The sequence below is a fragment of the Anopheles funestus genome, chromosome 3RL (genome assembly GCF_943734845.2).
Source record: "Anopheles funestus chromosome 3RL, idAnoFuneDA-416_04, whole genome shotgun sequence".
Taxonomy (NCBI): Eukaryota; Metazoa; Arthropoda; class Insecta; order Diptera; family Culicidae; genus Anopheles; species Anopheles funestus.
The window spans coordinates 77,620,919-77,644,986 of NC_064599.1; the positions used below are offsets into that span (position 1 = coordinate 77,620,919).

At 36.6% G+C, this 24,068-nt stretch overlaps 1 long non-coding RNA gene across 2 annotated transcripts in view; it reads left to right on the top strand.

The window, feature by feature from the left end:
* Positions 1-13,471, top strand: part of LOC125768192 (uncharacterized) — a 35,660-nt gene extending 22,189 nt beyond the window's left edge. For both annotated transcript variants that reach the window (XR_007418853.1, XR_007418854.1), the window contains exons 3-5: positions 10,005-10,147; positions 12,549-12,717; positions 12,781-13,471. This is a non-coding gene — a long non-coding RNA (uncharacterized LOC125768192). The remainder of the gene's footprint in view (positions 1-10,004; positions 10,148-12,548; positions 12,718-12,780) is intronic.
* Positions 13,472-24,068: the final 10,597 nt, after the last annotated feature.

Below are 24,068 nucleotides of genomic sequence, written 5' to 3' on the forward strand. Positions count from 1 at the left end.
TTTCATTGATGAATTTAACGAGTATGTTACAGTGTCGGTTGAATGAAATTTAAAACCGTGTGAAAATATTAGTTACATTTAAAATTCCTAACATTTTCTTCACGTCTTTCTATTGTTTGAATCTAGCAAAAAAAAGAAGTAAGGGAAATTTTGTTTGATTAAACAATTGTTAATAGTAATTCAGTCATTAAAGCAAAAAAATATTTTATTATTATTCCATTTTGTGTTAACTATACGCAAAAAAGTAAAACTTTGGGAGTTTTGTTAAAAGTCTTGTTTTCATAACAATATTTATTACATTTCTCAAATAAAAATCGTGACTTTACACCTATTCAACAGTGAAATATTAGTAGAAGAATAAAATAAAACCGTCTCTCGTACACTAAAACATGTTGAAAAAAAACATAAATCATTCCACAGTTGGTCACAAAATCTGCAACTGTCAGCTGGTGTTGCAAAAGTGAACAATCTTCATTGCGATCCAACACAACCCGAACCCCGAAAAAAAACTCCATAAAAAAACCAATGGCGCTAGCGAACGTGTCCTTCGGGGGCGTCGAAGGATAAAAACTTGTCGACACCGGCAAAGGAATGAGAGTCGCGAAATAGATCGCTTCGCTCGCAAGTATCTCTGTTTTCTTTGCCCCTCCAAGCGTTTGGCAAAAACCACGGGAACTGCCACAGGACTCCCTGCCCGATGAGCGACAAACTCCACCAGAACCTCTCCCCCCTTCACTTGCTTCCTTTTTATCCCTAAAAAATGTGACAGGAAGCGCGAGCAGCGGGAGAAAAAAGCAATCAGCAAAGGCTGCCACGGCCAGACGGCCACGAATGCGAAGTTTTATGTCAAAGTTTATGACAGAACCAATTAAAAGTATTTCGAACAATATAATTTTTTGTCATGTAAATTGTGATATGCGTTTCCGCTCGTCGCTAGCGCCATTGCCGGTTTAATCCCCCCGGAGCTCGGTTACATTTTACGCTGACACCCAGCTTTGGGGGTCGCTCGTGTGTTTGTGTGTTTCTATTTCGGTTGTGTCTTTCGACGCTTTATGTCGATCGCGTTTTTTTCTTCTTCTATTTGTGGGGTTGCTTTTCTCACGTGCACGGGTGCGGGAGCTGCGTGTCAGATCAGTTGGCCCATTTGCTTCGGTACGGTTGTCAGCGAAATGGAACATGACATGGCCCTCGCATGGGTGTATCTTCTGCCGCCCATGTACTGCTAGCTGTGGGCGCTGTAACTGTTTTGCTGTTTGTTGTTGGCATGTTTTTGAAAGCTTTTATTTTTTGCTTAAACCATTTCATCTAGTGACATCACGTGTAGGGATCAATTGTGTGTTCCGAGTGTGTAAGTTTTATGGTTCCATATTCCAAACGCAGGAACTGTGTAATGCAGACAAATGTAAAATTGAATTTGACAGTTTAATATTTTTAACATCGAACAATTGATGACGACAAGGCAAGGGGGTGCAGCAGTTAATAAAAATAAGTTTGAAATTGTTTAATTAACCTTCGGTGATTTCAATGCGAATCAAACAAGAGGTGAAAAGGTCCTTTAGGTCTAAAACCTCAAATAAAGTACAAACAACATCAATATTAAGAAAATTCGTTTTTTTAACAATATTCAATCCATTATTATTAACACTATAATTAAAAGGATTTCATCGCGTTTTTGAGGTTCTTTAAGAAACAAATTTCCGAACAGTTGGATTATATTGGAAAATGTTTAGAAGTTTATGAAGAGAATTTCAAATTCAAATTCAAAACACTTAGAATTTCTAGTGTTGAATACGACTAGAATATAATATGAGTAAACTTATCCTCGAAGAAAGTTTTGCTTACAGATAAATATGGCTGTAGACTTCTTCATGATAGGCTTAATAACCTCAAGAGATTACCTTGAATGGCTTCCATTTCTGGATTTCTTTGACTTTATTTACCCGCACCCTGATAGTCAGTCCTTCCGAATGGGATTTGATAATCGGATCTGACGTTAGGAACCAGCGTCGTTATCACATACACCACCATCAATAATTTATTTCTATTATCGCTTTAACGGAAAATGTTTTTTTTCCATCAAATTGAGAGAAATTATCAAATTGTGAAAGAATTACTGGTTAAAAAAGTGATAAAAATACATTAATCTTGTCATACAAATGGATATTCTTCTTTTGTTATTCATAGAAATAAAAACTCCACAATGTCGTATGATAACAAAACTATTTGATGCGACTATTTGATATGATCCCATGATACCACAATGTTGTTGTTTCTCCTCTCATTATCCACCTACGAAAGAGATGCACTAACAAATGCTTTCACTACCCGACCGTAACATATTACGGCCACCCATTAGCTACCACATTTGGTAGTAACATGCGTTTTGGTCGCTATTTGAAAACACCATAAAACGTTCATTTAGCAAAGCAATGAATTTTGTACGTTCACTTTGTTTGCATATGTCCAACAGAGCTGGGGCACAAATTCGCGACAACGAATTCACCCCATCGGATAGGCCACATTGATGGGGTGATAAAAATGCAACCTACTTTTATGTATCGCTTCCCTCGGTTCCCTCTCGAGGACATTATTATGTTTCTCGTGTGTTTGTGTGTGCTTTTTTTCGTACAACAGTCCAGTTAATGACGCTTCCCTAGTGTAGGGTGAACAAAAATCTAGCAATAGGCGTTTATGTCGACATCCCGCACCATCCCTTAGGGTCGAGTTTTTGCGATTGTCAGATGATATGAGTAATTAATTCGCTAAATTGTCGCTGGTAATTTTATTTCCGATCCCCCACGATCGACCCTGGCTGAACCGTTGGACGTAAATAGTTTCCACCCGGGCAAACTACCTCGTGGTAATTTGCGTTGTGAATAGTTGCGCTTTGCTTTCCCAAAAACCGGACGTTTCCCCTTCGAAAAACCCTCCAAGTGACGATAAAAGGGAGCAAAACTGGGTTCGTAAATGATAGGAGACGAAGGCTACACACAGGAGAAAAAAACCCAGAAGAATCAACTAGATTGTATTATAGATGAATTGCGAACATCAACGACAGACGCAAACCGAGATCGTTTCATTCCTGACCACCGGATGTTTGTTGGTTAATTTTCGTGCGTCCGAGTGCGTTCTGAAAGATTTCTACGATAAAGTGTTACCCCGAGTCCCCGAGAACATTACGTCGGTGCGGTAAGATTTTATCAGCACCACGGGGCCAAAAGATGGTCAGCGAACGATATGAGGCTGATGGCGTACGAGTAAGACTTTGCTTTTATGGCCTTCTGCTCATTCTCGCGAACAACAATTGTAGTCACGGTTTACGAGAGTTCGCTTTGACGCAACAAGGCACTGACAATTCGATTGCTTCGAGAAGGGCTTTATTTACGGTCAAAGAGATCGTTGAGAGAACGATGTGCACGATGACTGCACCTACAGTCGCCAAAAGGAAAGGGAGATCATTTAGAACAATGAAGATACTAGTTATGACTGTATAAACATTGAAAAGCTGTGAGTCTTGTAACAAAATTAACTTACTTTGAGGGAAAAATGTACAGAAATGATGTTCGAAAAATATCTTTTTTGAGCTTCAGTCTCCAGGAATATTTAGTAAAACATCATGAAATCAATATATCAACCAGAAATGAAATTAAATACTAAAAACTATGTACGATGAGTTCACTATTGTTCTGCGAATTAGACTGGCAGGTCATGTCATTCAAATGGCGCCGGACAACCACGTCCCAGCAAATTCTTTTAGTCTTTTTAGAAGTCCTGTAGACCTAAACTGAGAAGGAATAATAGCGTTGATGCGTCCGTCAGACATGCCAGGATTAAGGATTGGTAGATGACAGACAAAATAATCAAAAAATAACCATTTCAAATATGAACGTTCACCATTTTGGTATTAATTAAAAATGTCAAAATACGCTCTGCCATATGTTAGGGTTGAGTATTCTCTTGAGAGTTAAGTCACCGAAAAAAGGCTTGTAAAATCGAAAACTTTTGCGTTGTTTTTTCTTCTATTGTTCAACAAAGAGTATTCATTCAAATATGTCTGCATAATATGTCATATAAAAAGCAGTGTTTGGTTTTTGAAAATCGTTTTATTTAACTACTGAGAGTACATCTCCCCTTTATATTTGATAAAACATACATAAACAATAGGAAACAAACTCCATCTAATAATTACTTTCACTTTAATCATCATCAGCTGGTAAGAAATTATTTAAAAACTAATAATTAAACCAATATTGCTCACATAAACTGGCACTTCATAATTAAACCGCGTGATGTGCAAAAATTGTTCCGAATCCGAATGCTTGTCGCACCTCGCAGGTAATACGCTTGGAAGGAAGGTGATCAGGTGGTGGTCACACGTCAGATGGTTCGGGATGATCGCATCAGCTCAATCTGTTCACCACAATCGGCTTAACACGCCTTGCGCAAGGGCATTTCCGTGCCGTTGCCTCGCTTTTTTTGCGATGGATTGTGCTGTTATTATGCTTCTTTTGCATCGTTGCTGATAAATCCACTGTTGCATTGGTTTAAATGTTTTATTTCAATTAAATGTGCCGTTTGTCCGGATGAAGGGTAATGTTGGAGGAGTGAATTTTTTTTTCTCTCCGAAATTTATCCACTCTTTACTTTGCAATCGTTTGCATTAAATCGATATTAATGCGAGCAGTGATCGAGATGATATGTGGTGGTGCTGATTAACTTTTCTTTTCGATTTTGTATGGTTTAACTATACGGTAGCGGTTGGTGGAAACGTTTTTTTTTCTCTTTCATGCTCATTTTGATCGTTAATTTATTTTCACTCTTTCCCTTTGCAACCCATCGATACACCGCCGTCGTTCGATGTGTAGCTTTCGAACTCATTTAAAAGTGAGCTTTTTTTATTGTGCATCTTTCCACCCCACACTGCAATGTGTCACGAGTCACTACACATAAATGTGTATCGGTTGGGCGCTTTGTTTATTGGCATATCAATTAGTTTCGATTTTATTTCACCCGCACTGGCAAGAACAGGGAGGAGCACACAGGCCATCAATGAGCACGAAACAGAAAGGAACTTATCGCTGTAGAAAAGTGGAAAAAATTGTGAGTGTGTTTTTTACAGGAAGCAAAACTGAAATTGTAACACCATTTAGGAGTGTCTGTTTCGCAGGGTAATAAAAGTATTTTTTTTCCTAACTGTGCGGCAACAAAAACACGCACCGAAAAGGAAAACAACGCACACGCTCGTCCGGACGTCGCATGGCCAAATGGTGGAATTTATATTCCACTTCCTTCTATTGTTGACGATAATTCGAACTGCAATAAATTATGTTGATTTGAATTTTCGTTTCCACCCCAAAACGCATGCGACGCATGGGAGAAAAGTAAAAAACCCAGAGGTGCGTAATTTTAAAAGCAAAGAACGAAACCCAAACGAACGAACGGGAGAAAAAAAAGAGGTTCTAGGTGTGTCCCGCCCGGGGGAAGGATTGGCTCTTTCACCGATGCCGGCTTTGCAATGTACAAGAAAAATGCACTTCCGCGAAATTGATGCGTTTGTAGTGCAGTTTGCCGGAATGTAATCGAGCGAAACGAAAATGCAAAAAAGCCCGTATAATGATGAGTTGATTTGTGGTGATTTTGGTTAAGGTTGAGTGAACGAAGTCCGACGATATGCCGCTGCATCTGTTGTTGTGATTGAGCCATCAGGCGGCTTGTTATCGTGTTTTGAATTATATTTAATGTTTGTCAAATGGAAGATGGCCGGTTTATAAAGCAAGAGAGCTCAACTCAGATGCTTTGAATTAGTATGAATGAAGTTGTCCTTTCATGCATTAAAGTCATCGACAGGTATGTCCTAAACAAGCCTTATCACTGGTACTGAAGCTACTTTGCTAAGTAGTATTTTAGTAGATTTTTATCATTTTTACTAGATTCAAGATTCTTATATCTGAACGCATATTAGAGACCTGGAACTATTAATGTTTCAATGCAATACTTTTATTGACAACTTCAAGGACCTGGACCATATTTTATTTTTTCTTACATCTTTCTGGTAGTTTTAGTGTTAAGGATATTCATTTTTAACATGATCGGTTATTGCTGGAACTCACTTTTCTATATTTCTATAGTTAGTTTAAAATTTGCCAGATCTTTTTATATGTTTCTTCCACCCAATGATGGTTATGTCTCTGGTGAATAAATCTGAATTAACATACAAGAACTTGACAAGAGGTTTTACTTTGTTAAGTCTCGCTGGTTAGTTTGATAAAAATTTGGAATTGATTTTGAATGATGATCTATTTAATTGTGATGGTATCCAGAGGTACACTCGGAAATAGAAAGCTTTGGACAAGAAAAGGGAAAACAAAAGGATGCTATTGAAGAGTAAACACGAAGCTGTCACTAACTCTACCAAGTATCACTTGACATACACTAAGACTCAATAATATTAAAGAACCTATAAAGCAACAGACGGTTTCAAATGATCAGAAGTTTGAAGTGTATAAGTTGAATATCAGTTCAAACAATAGCTTAGGTGTTTGGGAAGGTAACAAAATCGTCAAAGATCATTAGTTCTGTATTATTTTTATTACTACAGCCTTAAAAGCCTGTCTAAAGCTGCTGATATAACCATACGTTGAAGAAATTCCCTTAAACTTCCACTGGACGCCGTTATCTGTCGCATAACATCTTTCACCCTCATTAGACGGTGGCGGTGCGGCTACCGAAAATATGCTAATAACGTGTGAGAAACAAAAAACCACAAATTCAAAACCGCTGGCATTATTCCCATCGGCACCGAAAAGTGGTCGCTTCGGACGAGTTCAAAAGTTTTAAAATTCATTTCGCACTCCAAACGATCGAGCGATCTTCAACACCGATCACTGAAACCGGGCAGAATGATATGTCACCCGGATCGGGATTGTTTGGTGTGCTGAAATAAGATCGAAGCTGGGGGAGAGAGAAGAAGAGAGAGAGATGGAGAGAAAAAGCAACAAATAAATTTAAAAAATGCGGCGCGTAGTTTTCTCACCGTCAATGGCGTTGTCGGCTGTCATACTAAGCAGATCACGGTGTCGGTGTCGGAGGCTTTTATCGCACCCAAGCATTTGACATCTTCAATTGTGGGGCGGCCTATTTTGTGTTTGTTAGAACATTGAGCAAGTGACAAAATGTTGGGTGTTGGAAAAGAATTAGTTGAAGTAATGTCATGCTCTGTGTACATACTTGGTTGGGATCCGTGAAGGTAGTCAAGAAGAACAAATCAACTAACCAGATCTTGATGAAGCTCAGATATAATTAATAAGCAGCCAAAGCACAGCGCCTAACATTGCTACCGATATAGAAGATTGATGAAAGGTGCATCACAATTCACCATGAACGATCACCTAACCGATTAGTGACAATTTTCCCGAGGTCACTATCAACCGCTTGCCGTCCTTGTCCTGCTTCCTCCGGCATTTGCTATACCCGCTTTTTCACTGACACCTCGGTAGCAGTGTGAGAAATTCACCGACAAACAGAATTATTTTGCACAATGCTTTGATGGCACGGCACGGCAAACGGTATTTATCGTTTGGTGTTAATGAGTTTCCCTCAGCGTGTGGGCACACCCGGGACAATTTTCCCCGAGGTAAGGCGAACCGGTAGGTTTTCGCTTGATCGATTCAATTTCCGCAAACCCCGGGTGTCAAATATCGGTTGCGCTCGGTGTGCGGTTGAGTGCAAGAATTCGCTCATTAAGGGCAAACAACAACGCGAATCGATTTTCGGGTGATTTTGGGAAGTTTTGAAGCATAATTGCTCGTTTGAAGCAGTACAAGCGATTGTACACACACACTCGCACCGGAAGTGGGTGAAAATGGGTGTGAACGACTTAAAAGGGTGTAGAATGCTGCCGTGGGCATAGGGGGGACGATCGATTTTGTGGGTGTTTGTGTGTATGCAGGGGAAGAAATGTTCTAACAAATCATCAATCAAACAGGAAGCCAATGCATGCACGAGTTGTCATGAAATAAGCATTTCAATTGAATGTGAGAGTGTGATAAAGTTATTTATTTCATTTATTTAATAATATTCCCATAAATTAGACCAAGCAGCTATCAGAAGAGTTTAAGCTCAATTCAAGCCAAAGTTAGTTCAGCATAACCATATAAATTGCATAAATTTTTGTAGGTTAAGTTTAATACTATGAAGGTTTGTAAAGTGAAGAAAACGAAAATTTAATCAATGACAGTCAATATTTTCAAGAATTTAATAATCAAACAAGTTTGGTCTGTAACCATGTTGAGTTTACGTCGTACGTCATTTTGTTTCCAAGATTCTAATATCGACGAGAGACGAGGTCTAGTTCTGTCTTATCACATCCATAAGTAAGCAGTGTGCCCTGTGTGATCATTGATCGAACATAAAGTCACCGTTTTGCTCCACATTTGTGACAACGACAATCGTTCCACAATCACCACTAGAACCAAAATCCTCCTACCGATACCAAAGTGTCCATCCATCAATAGCTTTATCGGTGACCATTAAATGCTGCCCGTCCACTCATCGGTTCTCTGCGAGTTCAATTGTAAAGCCGCAAAGAAACATAATTTATGATCGCAAAGGTTCGCATCCACCAACGTAATTCTGAGCGTTCTTCCGAAAGTCTAACTCCATTCAGCAGTCCACCTAGAAGATGGATCGATCGACACGAAACAGGCACGGGTTGCTTACCCGGGCCGTAAGCATGGGAACTGGGAATTGACTTGAATTACCAATTAGCTTAGTTACGGACGCGCTCCAGCTCTAATGTCACTCGGTGGCACGAGCATCGGTAGCTTACGCTCGGCCGTAGCATTCGAACAATAAATATTTCATTGCGATGCGTTTTTGGGGTCGGTTCCCGGACCGTCTTACCGAGGACAGTCCGTACATTTGTTTCTCGCCCGGGCCAAGCGTCTCATTAAACAATGGTTTTCCGTTTCGATAATGAAATGCGGCAAACGCGGCTACCCAAGTTGCCCAAACAGTTGTCATAGAGTGCGGGGCCTAGAACATTGGACCTATAATGTCGCCTGTTCGCCCACGCCACGACCACGATCGCAATCACGCGAAAGGAAAAACCACCTTTCCTCGATGCTTTTCTTCGATCCACAGAGTTTGGGGAGGGGGGTGAAAGAGTTACATCCATCGGTGAAACAAAGGTGCAGAAAGTAAAGGGTTGATTTCTTAAATTACATTAAGCAGTTGTTTCTGTCATGCTGGTGCTATAAAGGGGAACGGGACAGAGACCCGAAAATGGTCCTCCATCCACCAGATTGCTGTTGCCACAGTTATAATGAATAAACAACCATAAATCTGTAATGGAAAATCAAAACCTCCAGCCTGTGCCAAAACCTCGATCCGTTTGCTGCCGGACGTTTGGCGTGGGATGTTGAGATTGTTCTTTTTGTGTATCACTCTGTTTGCGTGTGTGTGTCTCTTCGGGTTTGTCGTCGTTTAATGTGTCTCGAATAGGGGAGTGAGAGTTTGAAGCACGGTGCGATCATTTGGGTGACACCGAGCTACCGATATGGTGAGCAGGTGAAGAAGCTTGGCAAGGGCGCTTCAAGTACACCGCAGCAGTATAACAGTAGAGTTCGTTGTTATACTTTCCTAACATTAGATTTTATTTGCTTTTCTAAAAAAAAGGATATTATAAATTTTTTAACAAATTGTATAACAAAGACATAAGATGTATAACAGCTACTATGTGGACCTTACGTTTTGACAGTTAAATGACAGATATTCTTCAAATTGAAATAAACAAATTTGATACCTTTATTTTCCTAGAAAAATATTTGTTAAACATTTCGGCTGAGAGTATAAGAGTGCACTAATGCACATCGTATAACAGTTGCTATATTAATTTAACTTTTTCGCAGTAAAATGACAGCTAATCCATTTTTCAAAAAAAAAAAAATTAAAATAACAGAAATTACTAAGCACAAATGTTGTCTCAAAATCTTTTTTCTACACAGCGCGCTTATTGTGGGTGTAACTGTTGAAAGCTAGCGATGAGACCAAACAGAGATATGCACAAACGGGTTGTCTCACAATGGAACGATAAAACTACGCAACCCGACCCAACCTAGGCAACACCCACATCACCGTGCGCCGAGCTGTAAGTATATAGTAGTAACAAGGGCTTGGAAAGGCGAATCAAACCTACACCTTCTTTTTTCTTTGCTGCTCAAAACCCAAGCTTTCCGTGCACGGCTGTGGGAAGTGAGACAAAACGGAAGAAAAAACCCGAAGAACATACACATCGAAGCGCTTTAAATTGACAAACTTTAACGCAAGTGACACAAGGCAAACAGCACCGGAGAGAGCGAAAGATTTTTATCGCAAAATGAACCGAACAAATCGATGTTTGAAGCCAAAAACCGGGACTTGGCGTGGCAGAAACAGTGCTGCAAGCGACCGTATTGCATGTAAACCTAGGCTTCTCGAGGGGGGACGGTGGGTTTTCTGTGTTTGTTTCGTTTGTCGGTGAAAAATATTGAACCCTTTTTGGCGGTGTTTTCTTTTATTCCAATCATGCCGCAACCCACACCGCAAGCACTGTGGAACGGTTTATCGACCACTTCCACACCGGATAGATTCGCTGTATTGGCTTTTAACTAGTTCGTTCCCTGTAAGTTTCTCCCGCTACATTCTATCCCTTGTTTGAGGGGAAAGAGACACTTTTTGCTGTTGGAAAATTGTAAAAAAAAAGTTCTCTTCTTTCCGCATGTCATCCAGCGTTAAACAAACTGAAAATGAAGAAGCAGCTAGCATGAAAAGTGATTTGCCGAAATATGTGCTCCACTCGTTTGACAGGCGGTGGCAAAAGGGCACAATAAGACCATTATAAGTAAGATTTATATAACTTACTTTTTAGCTTCCCAACCATAGTGTTCTTCCAACCGGGGGAGAAAAAAAAAGGAAAAGTGCCTTTTTGGGTAAAGTTTTTATCAACGATTTACCATTCCTGAGGTGCGGTACGGTGGAATTTTGGGAACTGGGTAAAGAAATAACAACCAACAAAAAAAAAGTGCCATCCATTTAGTGTCCTTTCGTGAGGATTGCAAACCAGCGTGGAAGGAGTGTGAGCAATTGGTTTGCCTTTTCGTGAAGTTAATTGTTTGATCCAATTAAATGAGGCAAGTTTGGCAGTTGTCAGTTGTTGTTTTCGAATGGCAAAACCTTCAGCAAGCACGCAATCTGGGAGTGTAAATTTGTTGAGCGCGTGCCATTATACTGAGGCCCGATTTAAGCAGGCTGTTTTGTAGGTTTTTAGATTTTTTGGTTTATTATTTCCTTCTGTTGACAGGTTGGAATTTTCCGTGCTGTGTGCGATAATGTGAAAATTGGATTTAAATTATTTTCATTAAAATTGAGACAGCAGTTGGTCAATTTTCACAAGCAAGAAATTTTATTTTCGAAACGATTGATTCGCATTTGCTGCTCTAAGTTAATAATGCCGGCAGCTGGAAAACATCGGAAACACCGGAAAGAGTCGTGCGAACTCCTTCCGCATTCGATCGTACGGTGTTAAGGAATTCGGAAGTCGAAACAAAGTCAGCTGGTTGGCAAGATGTCTAGCGAATGTCCTTGCCCTTGAAGTCCACGACCGTCTGTAGCGGTCGGATGGTGGCGTTTGAAATATTGCACTCTTCCGGCACACGGAACCAGTCCTGTTGACCTACTCACGAGCTCTCGATCACTTATCTTCGGTCTCGCATCTTGATTGGGTTCGTTCGGCGGTTATTGGATCGGTGAGAGATCTCCTTTTCGCTAAGCGAAGATCTTGTTTCCCATCCGCCAACTTCCTTCCTGCTAACAGCGGAAGAAACAAGGAAACACCATATGCATCGCGGACGTAACACCGGACGATGGATGATAAATCGTGCCTAATTCCTCTTAAGATGTAGATCAAGTGGGATTAGGAAAGCAGAGGAAAGAGATACAGTTCAAAACTCCTTTTCATCCATCTTCTTTATGTGGCCGTGTTTTGGGTGTTTTAGTTCTCACCTTGAAGGCAGCTAGAAGATTGGTGGATGCACTCGATGCATTTGATGCGATAGTATGTGTTGCAAAACGATGTCTAAGCTCGAGGTACGATACAAGCAGAATATAATAATGGTGTTTGGTGTAACAAACTATCTATTATGCTTTAGCTTTTTCTTTAAAAATTGCCATAAAAAACATCACTGACATCACTTGAAAAATTACTAAAAGAAAGCAAAGGCTATAGTATTAGGAAATTTTCAATTTTTTAGAATTTTTTTATTTTTTGATATTTTTTGTTGTTTAAAGCATTATTTGAATCAAAAGAAATTTATTTCAACACATTCCCTACTAAGATTTCCCTACTAATTTCCGTTCTAACGAACGAAGGAATGTGGATTATACAACCGAAAAACACGCATCGAGCCGAAAAAGTGTGTCGCAAACAGATCTATTACAATTTTATTGCTTCTTTTGTACATTTTCCACATCATTTTATGATGATATTCATAATAATTCTTTGTAACTTTCAGACAACACGAGCTTCCGGTAGTTTCCACATTTTTACGATTGGCGCTAGCATCGGCGACAGCACAAACTGTTAACACTGTCATCAATGTCAAGGGAATTTTCTACAAGGGACGCGTTGGTTGGTTTTTGGCGAAATATTTCTACTGGGTTTTTCGAGAAATACAACGTTTGGTAAGTTATTAACTGAAAACTACCTGTTCCCAGAGAAAAACTAACGTATCCTTCATATTACAGCAGCATGCATTTCCAAAATCATGCCAGTGACAACACCGGCGGCGTAGGCGAGAGCAAGTGAAAAGATCGATCTGAACCAGGATAAAACGATGCAGCATCTGACCCACAGTCATGGCAAAAATAATCAACCCAATTTGGCACGTCGTGCCGCGAAACAAGCGAAGGAAGCACCGTGAGCTATACAACCGGAAAAACCACGCTTCGAGCCGAAAAAGTTCGTCAAGATCGATCGCCCCGGGTATCAGGTGACGAAGCATCACGATCCGGAGAATGGCCAACAGTCCTTGTCTTCCAAATCGACTATCCGGAAATTATGGACGGTATTGTACCGCGGCATCGGCTTATGTTCGTTTACGAACCACCATCACAAAGATCGACCACCAGTCAAACACAGTAATTTCATATTTTAATTGATTTATAAGAAGAAAAAGTAGCCATTGATGTCATCTATCGACCACAGTTTAAAGATTGGCGATCCGTTGGATACCGACCGAGTTATAGGCAAAACTTGGTGCACAAATGAGCCCTAGTAAATTTTTATTTTTTTGAATATTTTGATTTTTTGATTATTTTTTATTCTTTTTTTAATTTCAAACATTATTTGAATGAAAAGAAACTAATTGTAACCATTTCGCATTAAAATAAAACAAATTTTTAAATTTTGCTAATTTGCTCAAAAAAATGGCAAGGGGCCTTATGAAATTTTCGAGTTGATTTTTTTATATTTTTTGTTATTTTTTATTCTTTTCTTCTTTTAAAGCATTATTTGAGTGGAAAGAAACTTATTGCAGCATTAAAATATATCACATTTATAAATTTTGCTACATTGGTGAAAAATGAGGAAAATTTTACATTTTCTCAAACAGGGTAAGGAACTTAGTTGCTCGAATAATTTCTGGCATAGACATCTGAGGGCATGGCCGTCCAAGAAGAAAATGTAGCCATTGGTGCCATCTATCGACCACAGGTTAAAGATTGGCAATCCGTTGGATACCGACCGAGTTATAGACAAAAATTTGTGCAAAAATGAGGCTTACGAAATTTTCAAATTTTTAGATTTTTTTAAATTTTTTATTATTTTTCACTCTTTTTTTTATTTAAAGCATTACTTGAGTGAAAAGAAACCCATTGCAACCAATTGGCATTAAAATAAATCAATTTTATTTTTTTTTGCAAAATTTCTCAAAAAAATGGCAAGGGGTACCCCTTATGAAATTTTCGAGTGAAAAATTTTTTTGAAATTTTTTTCTGATTTTTTATTCTTTTTTTAATTTAAAGCATTATTTGAGCGAAAAGAAACTTATTGCAACAAATTCGCATTAAATTATATCACATTTAAAAAATTTGCTGAATTGCAGAAAAATGAGGAAAATTTTACATTTTCTCAAACAGGGTAAGGAACTTGGTTGTTCGAATAACTTCTGGCACAGACATCTGAGGGCATGGCCGTCCAAGAAGAAAATGTAGCCATTGGTGCCATCTATCGACCACAGGTTAAAGATTGGCGATCCGTTGGATACCGACCGAGTTATAGGCAAAAGTTGGTGCAAAAATGAGGAAAAATTTACATTTTATCAAGCAGGGTAAGGAACTTGGTTCCTCGAATAACTTCTGGCACAGACATCTGCGAGCATGGCCGTCCAAGAAGAAAATATAGCCATTGGTGCCATCTATCGACCACAGGTTAAAGATTGACGATCCGTTGGATACCGACCGAGTTATAGACAAAAATTGGTGCAAAAATGAGGCTTACGAAATTTTCAAATTTTTAGATTTTTTTAATTTTTTTATTATTTTTTACACTTTTTTTTGTTTAAAGCATTACTTGAGTGAAAAGAAACCCATTGCAATCAATTGGCATTAAAATAAATCAATTTCATTTTTTTTGCAAAATTTCTCAAAAAAATGGCAAGGGGTACCCCTTATGAAATTTTCGAGTGAAAAATTTTTTTGAAATTTTTTTCTGATTTTTTATTCTTTTTTTAATTTAAAGCATTATTTGAGCGAAAAGAAATTTATTGCAACAAATTCGCATTAAATTATATCACATTTAAAAATTTTGCTGAATTGCAGAAAAATGAGGAAAATTTTACATTTTCTCAAACAGGGTAAGGAACTTGGTTGCTCGAATAACTTCTGGCACAGACATCTGAGGGCATGGCCGTCCAAGAAGAAAATGTAGCCATTGGTGCCATCTATCGACCACAGGTTAAAGATTGGCGATCCGTTGGATACCGACCGAGTTATAGGCAAAAATTGGTGCAAAAATGAGGCTTACGAAATTTTCAAATTTTTAGATTTTTTTAATTTTTTTATTATTTTTTACACTTTTTTTTGTTTAAAGCATTACTTGAGTGAAAAGAAACCCATTGCAACCAATTGGCATTAAAATAAATCAATTTCATTTTTTTTTGCAAAATTTCTCAAAAAAATGGCAAGGGGTACCCCTTATGAAATTTTCGAGTGAAAAATTTTTTTGAAATTTTTTTCTGATTTTTTATTCTTTTTTTAATTTAAAGCATTATTTGAGCGAAAAGAAACTTATTGCAACAAATTCGCATTAAATTATATCACATTTAAAAATTTTGCTGAATTGCAGAAAAATGAGGAAAATTTTACATTTTCTCAAACAGGGTAAGGAACTTGGTTGCTCGAATAACTTCTGGCACAGACATCTGAGGGCATGGCCGTCCAAGAAGAAAATGTAGCCATTGGTGCCATCTATCGACCACAGGTTAAAGATTGGCGATCCGTTGGATACCGACCGAGTTATAGGCAAAAGTTGGTGCAAAAATGAGGAAAAATTTACATTTTATCAAGCAGGGTAAGGAACTTGGTTCCTCGAATAACTTCTGGCACAGACATCTGCGAGCATGGCCGTCCAAGAAGAAAATATAGCCATTGGTGCCATCTATCGACCACAGGTTAAAGATTGGCGATCCGTTAGATACCGACCGAGTTATAGGCAAAAGTTGGTGCAAAAATGAGGAAAAATTTACATTTTATCAAGCAGGGTAAGGAACTTGGTTCCTCGAATAACTTCTGGCACAGACATCTGCGAGCATGGCCGTCCAAGAAGAAAATATAGCCATTGGTGCCATCTATCGACCACAGGTTAAAGATTGACGATCCGTTGGATACCGACCGAGTTATAGACAAAAATTGGTGCAAAAATGAGGCTTACGAAATTTTCAAATTTTTAGATTTTTTTAATTTTTTTATTATTTTTTACACTTTTTTTTGTTTAAAGCATTACTTGAGTGAAAAGAAACCCATTGCAATCAATTGGCATTAAAATAAATCAATTTCATTTTTTTTGCAAAATTTCTCAAAAAAATGGCAAGGGGTACCCCTTATGAAATTTTCGAGTGAAAAATTTTTTTGAAATTTTTTTCTGATTTTTTATTCTTTTTTTAATTTAAAGCATTATTTGAGCGAAAAGAAATTTATTGCAACAAATTCGCATTAAATTATATCACATTTAAAAATTTTGCTGAATTGCAGAAAAATGAGGAAAATTTTACATTTTCTCAAACAGGGTAAGGAACTTGGTTGCTCGAATAACTTCTGGCACAGACATCTGAGGGCATGGCCGTCCAAGAAGAAAATGTAGCCATTGGTGCCATCTATCGACCACAGGTTAAAGATTGGCGATCCGTTGGATACCGACCGAGTTATAGGCAAAAATTGGTGCAAAAATGAGGCTTACGAAATTTTCAAATTTTTAGATTTTTTTAATTTTTTTATTATTTTTTACACTTTTTTTTGTTTAAAGCATTACTTGAGTGAAAAGAAACCCATTGCAACCAATTGGCATTAAAATAAATCAATTTCATTTTTTTTTGCAAAATTTCTCAAAAAAATGGCAAGGGGTACCCCTTATGAAATTTTCGAGTGAAAAATTTTTTTGAAATTTTTTTCTGATTTTTTATTCTTTTTTTAATTTAAAGCATTATTTGAGCGAAAAGAAACTTATTGCAACAAATTCGCATTAAATTATATCACATTTAAAAATTTTGCTGAATTGCAGAAAAATGAGGAAAATTTTACATTTTCTCAAACAGGGTAAGGAACTTGGTTGCTCGAATAACTTCTGGCACAGACATCTGAGGGCATGGCCGTCCAAGAAGAAAATGTAGCCATTGGTGCCATCTATCGACCACAGGTTAAAGATTGGCGATCCGTTGGATACCGACCGAGTTATAGGCAAAAGTTGGTGCAAAAATGAGGAAAAATTTACATTTTATCAAGCAGGGTAAGGAACTTGGTTCCTCGAATAACTTCTGGCACAGACATCTGCGAGCATGGCCGTCCAAGAAGAAAATATAGCCATTGGTGCCATCTATCGACCACAGGTTAAAGATTGGCGATCCGTTGGATACCGACCGAGTTATAGGCAAAAGTTGGTGCAAAAATGAGGAAAAATTTACATTTTATCAAGCAGGGTAAGGAACTTGGTTCCTCGAATAACTTCTGGCACAGACATCTGCGAGCATGGCCGTCCAAGAAGAAAATATAGCCATTGGTGCCATCTATCGACCACAGGTTAAAGATTGACGATCCGTTGGATACCGACCGAGTTATAGACCAAAATTGGTGCAAAAATAAGGCTTACGAAATTTTCAAATTTGTAGATTTTTTTAATTTTTTATTATTTTTCACTCTTTTTTTTATTTAAAGCATTACTTGAGTGAAAAGAAACCCATTGCAACCAATTGGCATTAAAATAAATCAATTTCATTTTTTTTGCAAAATTTCTCAAAAAAATGGCAAGGGGTACCCCTTATGAAATTTTCGAGTGAAAAATTTTTTTGAAATTTTTTTCTGATTTTTTATTCTTTTTTTAATTTAAAGCATTATTTGAGCGAAAAGAAACTTATTGCAACAAATTCGCATTAAATTATATCACATTTAAAAATTTTGCTGAATTGCAGAAAAATGAGGAAAATTTTACATTTTCTCAAACAGGGTAAGGAACTTGGTTGCTCGAATAACTTCTGGCACAGACATCTGAGGGCATGGCCGTCCAAGAAGAAAATGTAGCCATTGGTGCCATCTATCGACCACAGGTTAAAGATTGGCGATCCGTTGGATACCGACCGAGTTATAGGCAAAAGTTGGTGCAAAAATGAGGAAAAATTTACATTTTATCAAGCAGGGTAAGGAACTTGGTTCCTCGAATAACTTCTGGCACAGACATCTGCGAGCATGGCCGTCCAAGAAGAAAATATAGCCATTGGTGCCATCTATCGACCACAGGTTAAAGATTGACGATCCGTTGGATACCGACCGAGTTATAGACAAAAGTTGGTGCAAAAATGAGGCTTACAAAATTTTCAAATTTTTAGATTTTTTTAAATTTTTTATTATTTTTTACACTTTTTTTTGTTTAAAGCATTACTTGAGTGAAAAGAAACCCATTGCAACCAATTGGCATTAAAATAAATCAATTTCATTTTTTTGCAAAATTTCTCAAAAAAATGGCAAGGGGTACCCCTTATGAAATTTTCGAGTGAAAAATTTTTTTGAAATTTTTTTCTGATTTTTTATTCTTTTTTTAATTTAAAGCATTATTTGAGCGAAAAGAAACTTATTGCAACAAATTCGCATTAAATTATATCACATTTAAAAATTTTGCTGAATTGCAGAAAAATGAGGAAAATTTTACATGTTCTCAAACAGGGTAAGGAACTTAGTTGCTCGAATAACTTCTGGCACAGACATCTGAGAGCATGGCCGTCCAAGAAGAAAATGTAGCCATTGGTGCCATCTATCGACCACATGTTAAAGATTGGCGATCCGTTGGATACCGACCGAGTTATAGGCAAAAATTGGTGCAAAAATGAGGCTTACGAAATTTTGAAATTTTTAGATTTTTTTAATTTTTTTATTATTTTTTACACTTTTTTTTATTTAAAGCATTACTTGAGTGAAAAGAAACCCATTGCAACCAATTGGCATTAAAATAAATCAATTTCATTTTTTTGCAAAATTTCTCAAAAAAATGGCAAGGGGTACCCCTTATGAAATTTTCGAGTGAAAAATTTTTTTGAAATTTTTTTCTGATTTTTTATTCTTTTTTTAATTTAAAGCATTATTTGAGCGAAAAGAAACTTATTGCAACAAATTCGCATTAAATTATATCACATTTAAAAATTTTGCTGAATTGCAGAAAAATGAGGAAAATTTTACATTTTCTCAAACAGGGTAAGGAACTTGGTTGTTCGAATAACTTCTGGCACAGACATCTGAGGGCATGGCCGTCCAAGAAGAAAATGTAGCCATTGGTGCCATCTATCGACCACAGGTTGAAGATTGGCGATCCGTTTGATACCGACCGAGTTGTAGGCAAAAGTTGGTGCAAAAATGAGGAAAAATTTACATTTTATCAAGCAGGGTAAGGAACTTGGTGCCTCGAATAACTTCTGGCACAGACATCTGAGGGCATGGCCGTCCAAGAAGAAAATGTAGCCATTGGTGCCATCTATCGACCACAGGTTAAAGATTGACGATCCGTTGGATACCGACCGAGTTATAGACAAAAATTGGTGCAAAAATGAGGCTTACGAAATTTTCAAATTTTTAGATTTTTTTAAATTTTTTATTATTTTTTACTCTTTTTTTTATTTAAAGCATTACTTGAGTGAAAAGAAACCCATTGCAACCAATTGGCATTAAAATAAATCAATTTCATTTTTTTTGCAAAATTTCTCAAAAAAATGGCAAGGGGTACCCCTTATGAAATTTTCGAGTGAAAAATTTTTTTGAAATTTTTTTCTGATTTTTTATTCTTTTTTTAATTTAAAGCATTATTTGAGCGAAAAGAAACTTATTGCAACAAATTCGCATTAAATTATATCACATTTAAAAATTTTGCTGAATTGCAGAAAAATGAGGAAAATTTTACATTTTCTCAAACAGGGTAAGGAACTTGGTTGCTCGAATAACTTCTGGCACAGACATCTGAGGGCATGGCCGTCCAAGAAGAAAATGTAGCCATTGGTGCCATCTATCGACCACAGGTTAAAGATTGACGATCCGTTGGATACCGACCGAGTTATAGGCAAAAGTTGGTGCAAAAATGAGAAAAATTTTACATTTTCTCAAACAGGGTAAGGAACTTAGTTGCTCGAATAACTTCTGGCACAGACATCTGAGGGCATGGCCGTCCAAGAAGAAAATGTAGCCATTGGTGCCATCTATCGACCACAGGTTAAAGATTGGCGATCCGTTGGATACCGACCGAGTTATAGGCAAAAATTGGTGCAAAAATGAAGCTTACGAAATTTTCAAATTTTTAGATTTTTTTAAATTTTTTATTATTTTTTACACTTTTTTTTGTTTAAAGCATTACTTGAGTGAAAAGAAACCCATTGCAACCAATTGGCATTAAAATAAATCAATTTCATTTTTTTTGCAAAATTTCTCAAAAAAATGGCAAGGGGTACCCCTTATGAAATTTTCGAGTGAAAAATTTTTTTGAAATTTTTTTCTGATTTTTTATTCTTTTTTTAATTTAAAGCATTATTTGAGCGAAAAGAAACTTATTGCAACAAATTCGCATTAAATTATATCACATTTAAAAATTTTGCTGAATTGCAGAAAAATGAGGAAAATTTTACATTTTCTCAAACAGGGTAAGGAACTTAGTTGCTCAAATAACTTCTGGCACAGACATCTGAGGGCATGGCCGTCCAAGAAGAAACTGTAGCCATTGGTGCCATCTATCGACCACAGGTTAAAGATTGGCGATCCGTTTGATACCGACCGAGTTATAGGCAAAAGTTGGTGCAAAAATGAGGAAAATTTTACATTTTATCAAGCAGGGTAAGGAACTTGGTTCCTCGAATAACTTCTGGCACAGACATCTGAGGGCATGGCCGTCCAAGAAGAAAATATAGCCATTGGTGCCATCTATCGACCACAGGTTAAAGATTGACGATCCGTTGGATACCGACCGAGTTATAGACAAAAATTGGTGCAAAAATGAGGCTTACAAAATTTTAAAATTTTTAGATTTTTTTAAATTTTTTATTATTTTTTACACTTTTTTTTGTTTAAAGCATTACTTGAGTGAAAAGAAACCCATTGCAACCAATTGGCATTAAAATAAATCAATTTCATTTTTTTTTGCAAAATTTCTCAAAAAAATGGCAAGGGGTACCCCTTATGAAATTTTCGAGTGAAAAATTTTTTTGAATTTTTTTTCTGATTTTTTATTCTTTTTTTAATTTAAAGCATTATTTGAGCGAAAAGAAACTTATTGCAACAAATTCTCATTAAATTATATCACATTTAAAAATTTTGCTGAATTGCAGAAAAATGAGGAAAATGTAACATTTTCTCAAACAGGGTAAGGAACTTAGTTGCTCGAATAACTTCTGGCACAGACATCTGAGGGCATGGCCGTCCAAGAAGAAACTGTAGCCATTGGTGCCATCTATCGACCACAGGTTAAAGATTGGCGATCCGTTGGATACCGACCGAGTTATAGGCAAAAATTGGTGCAAAAATGAGGCTTACGAAATTTTCAAATTTTTAGATTTTTTTAATTTTTTTATTATTTTTTACACTTTTTTTTGTTTAAAGCATTACTTGAGTGAAAAGAAACCCATTGCAACCAATTGGCATTAAAATAAATCAATTTCATTTTTTTGCAAAATTTCTCAAAAAAATGGCAAGGGGTACCCCTTATGAAATTTTCGAGTGAAAAATTTTTTTGAAATTTTTTTCTGATTTTTTATTCTTTTTTTAATTTAAAGCATTATTTGAGCGAAAAGAAACTTATTGCAACAAATTCGCATTAAATTATATCACATTTAAAAATTTTGCTGAATTGCAGAAAAATGAGGAAAATTTTACATTTTCTCAAACAGGGTAAGGAACTTGGTTGTTCGAATAACTTCTGGCACAGACATCTGAGGGCATGGCCGTCCAAGAAGAAAATGTAGCCATTGGTGCCATCTATCGACCACAGGTTAAAGATTGGCGATCCGTTTGATACCGACCGAGTTATAGGCAAAAGTTGGTGCAAAAATGAGGAAAAATTTACATTTTATCAAGCAGGGTAAGGAACTTGGTTCCTCGAATAACTTCTGGCACAGACATCTGAGGGCATGGCCGTCCAAGAAGAAAATATAGCCATTGGTGCCATCTATCGACCACAGGTTAAAGATTGACGATCCGTTGGATACCGACCGAGTTATAGACAAAAATTGGTGCAAAAATGAGGCTTACGAAATTTTCAAATTTTTAGATTTTTTTAAATTTTTTATTATTTTTCACTTTTTTTTTTATTTAAAGCATTACTTGAGTGAAAAGAAACCCATTGCAACCAATTGGCATTAAAATAAATCAATTTCATTTTTTTTGCAAAATTTCTCAAAAAAATGGCAAGGGGTACCCCTTATGAAATTTTCGAGTGAAAAATTTTTTTGAAATTTTTTTCTGATTTTTTATTCTTTTTTTAATTTAAAGCATTATTTGAGCGAAAAGAAACTTATTGCAACAAATTCGCATTAAATTATATCACATTTAAAAATTTTGCTGAATTGCAGAAAAATGAGGAAAATTTTACATTTTCTCAAACAGGGTAAGGAACTTGGTTGCTCGAATAACTTCTGGCACAGACATCTGAGGGCATGGCCGTCCAAGAAGAAACTGTAGCCATTGGTGCCATCTATCGACCACAGGTTAAAGATTGGCGATCCGTTGGATACCGACCGAGTTATAGGCAAAAATTGGTGCAAAAATGAGGCTTACGAAATTTTCAAATTTTTAGATTTTTTTAATTTTTTTATTATTTTTTACACTTTTTTTTGTTTAAAGCATTACTTGAGTGAAAAGAAACCCATTGCAACCAATTGGCATTAAAATAAATCAATTTCATTTTTTTGCAAAATTTCTCAAAAAAATGGCAAGGGGTACCCCTTATGAAATTTTCGAGTGAAAAATTTTTTTGAAATTTTTTTCTGATTTTTTATTCTTTTTTTAATTTAAAGCATTATTTGAGCGAAAAGAAACTTATTGCAACAAATTCGCATTAAATTATATCACATTTAAAAATTTTGCTGAATTGCAGAAAAATGAGGAAAATTTTACATTTTATCAAACAGGGTAAGGAACTTAGTTGCTCGAATAATTTCTGGCATAGACATCTGAGGGCATGGCCGTCCAAGAAGAAAATGTAGCCATTGGTGCCATCTATCGACCACAGGTTAAAGATTGGCGATCCGTTGGATACCGACCGAGTTATAGGCAAAAATTGGTGCAAAAATGAGGCTTACGAAAGTTTCAAATTTTTAGATTTTTTTAATTTTTTTATTATTTTTTACACTTTTTTTTTGTTTAAAGCATTACTTGAGTGAAAAGAAACCCATTGCAACCAATTGGCATTAAAATAAATCAATTTCATTTTTTTTGCAAAATTTCTCAAAAAAATGGCAAGGGGTACCCCTTATGAAATTTTCGAGTGAAAAATTTTTTTGAAATTTTTTTCTGATTTTTTATTCTTTTTTTAATTTAAAGCATTATTTGAGCGAAAAGAAACTTATTGCAACAAATTCGCATTAAATTATATCACATTTAAAAATTTTGCTGAATTGCAGAAAAATGAGGAAAATTTAACATTTTCTCAAACAGGGTAAGGAACTTGGTTGCTCGAATAACTTCTGGCACAGACATCTGAGGGCATGGCCGTCCAAGAAGAAAATGTAGCCATTGGTGCCATCTATCGACCACAGGTTAAAGATTGGCGATCCGTTGGATACCGACCGAGTTATAGACAAAAGTTGGTGCAAAAATGAGGAAAAATTTACATTTTATCAAGCAGGGTAAGGAACTTGGTTCCTCGAATAACTTCTGGCACAGACATCTGCGAGCATGGCCGTCCAAGAAGAAAATATAGCCATTGGTGCCATCTATCGACCACAGGTTAAAGATTGACGATCCGTTGGATACCGACCGAGTTATAGACAAAAGTTGGTGCAAAAATGAGGCTTACGAAATTTTCAAATTTTTAGATTTTTTTAATTTTTTTATTATTTTTTACACTTTTTTTTGTTTAAAGCATTACTTGAGTGAAAAGAAACCCATTGCAACCAATTGGCATTAAAATAAATCAATTTCATTTTTTTTGCAAAATTTCTCAAAAAAATGGCAAGGGGTACCCCTTATGAAATTTTCGAGTGAAAAATTTTTTTGAAATTTTTTTCTGATTTTTTATTCTTTTTTTAATTTAAAGCATTATTTGAGCGAAAAGAAACTTATTGCAACAAATTCGCATTAAA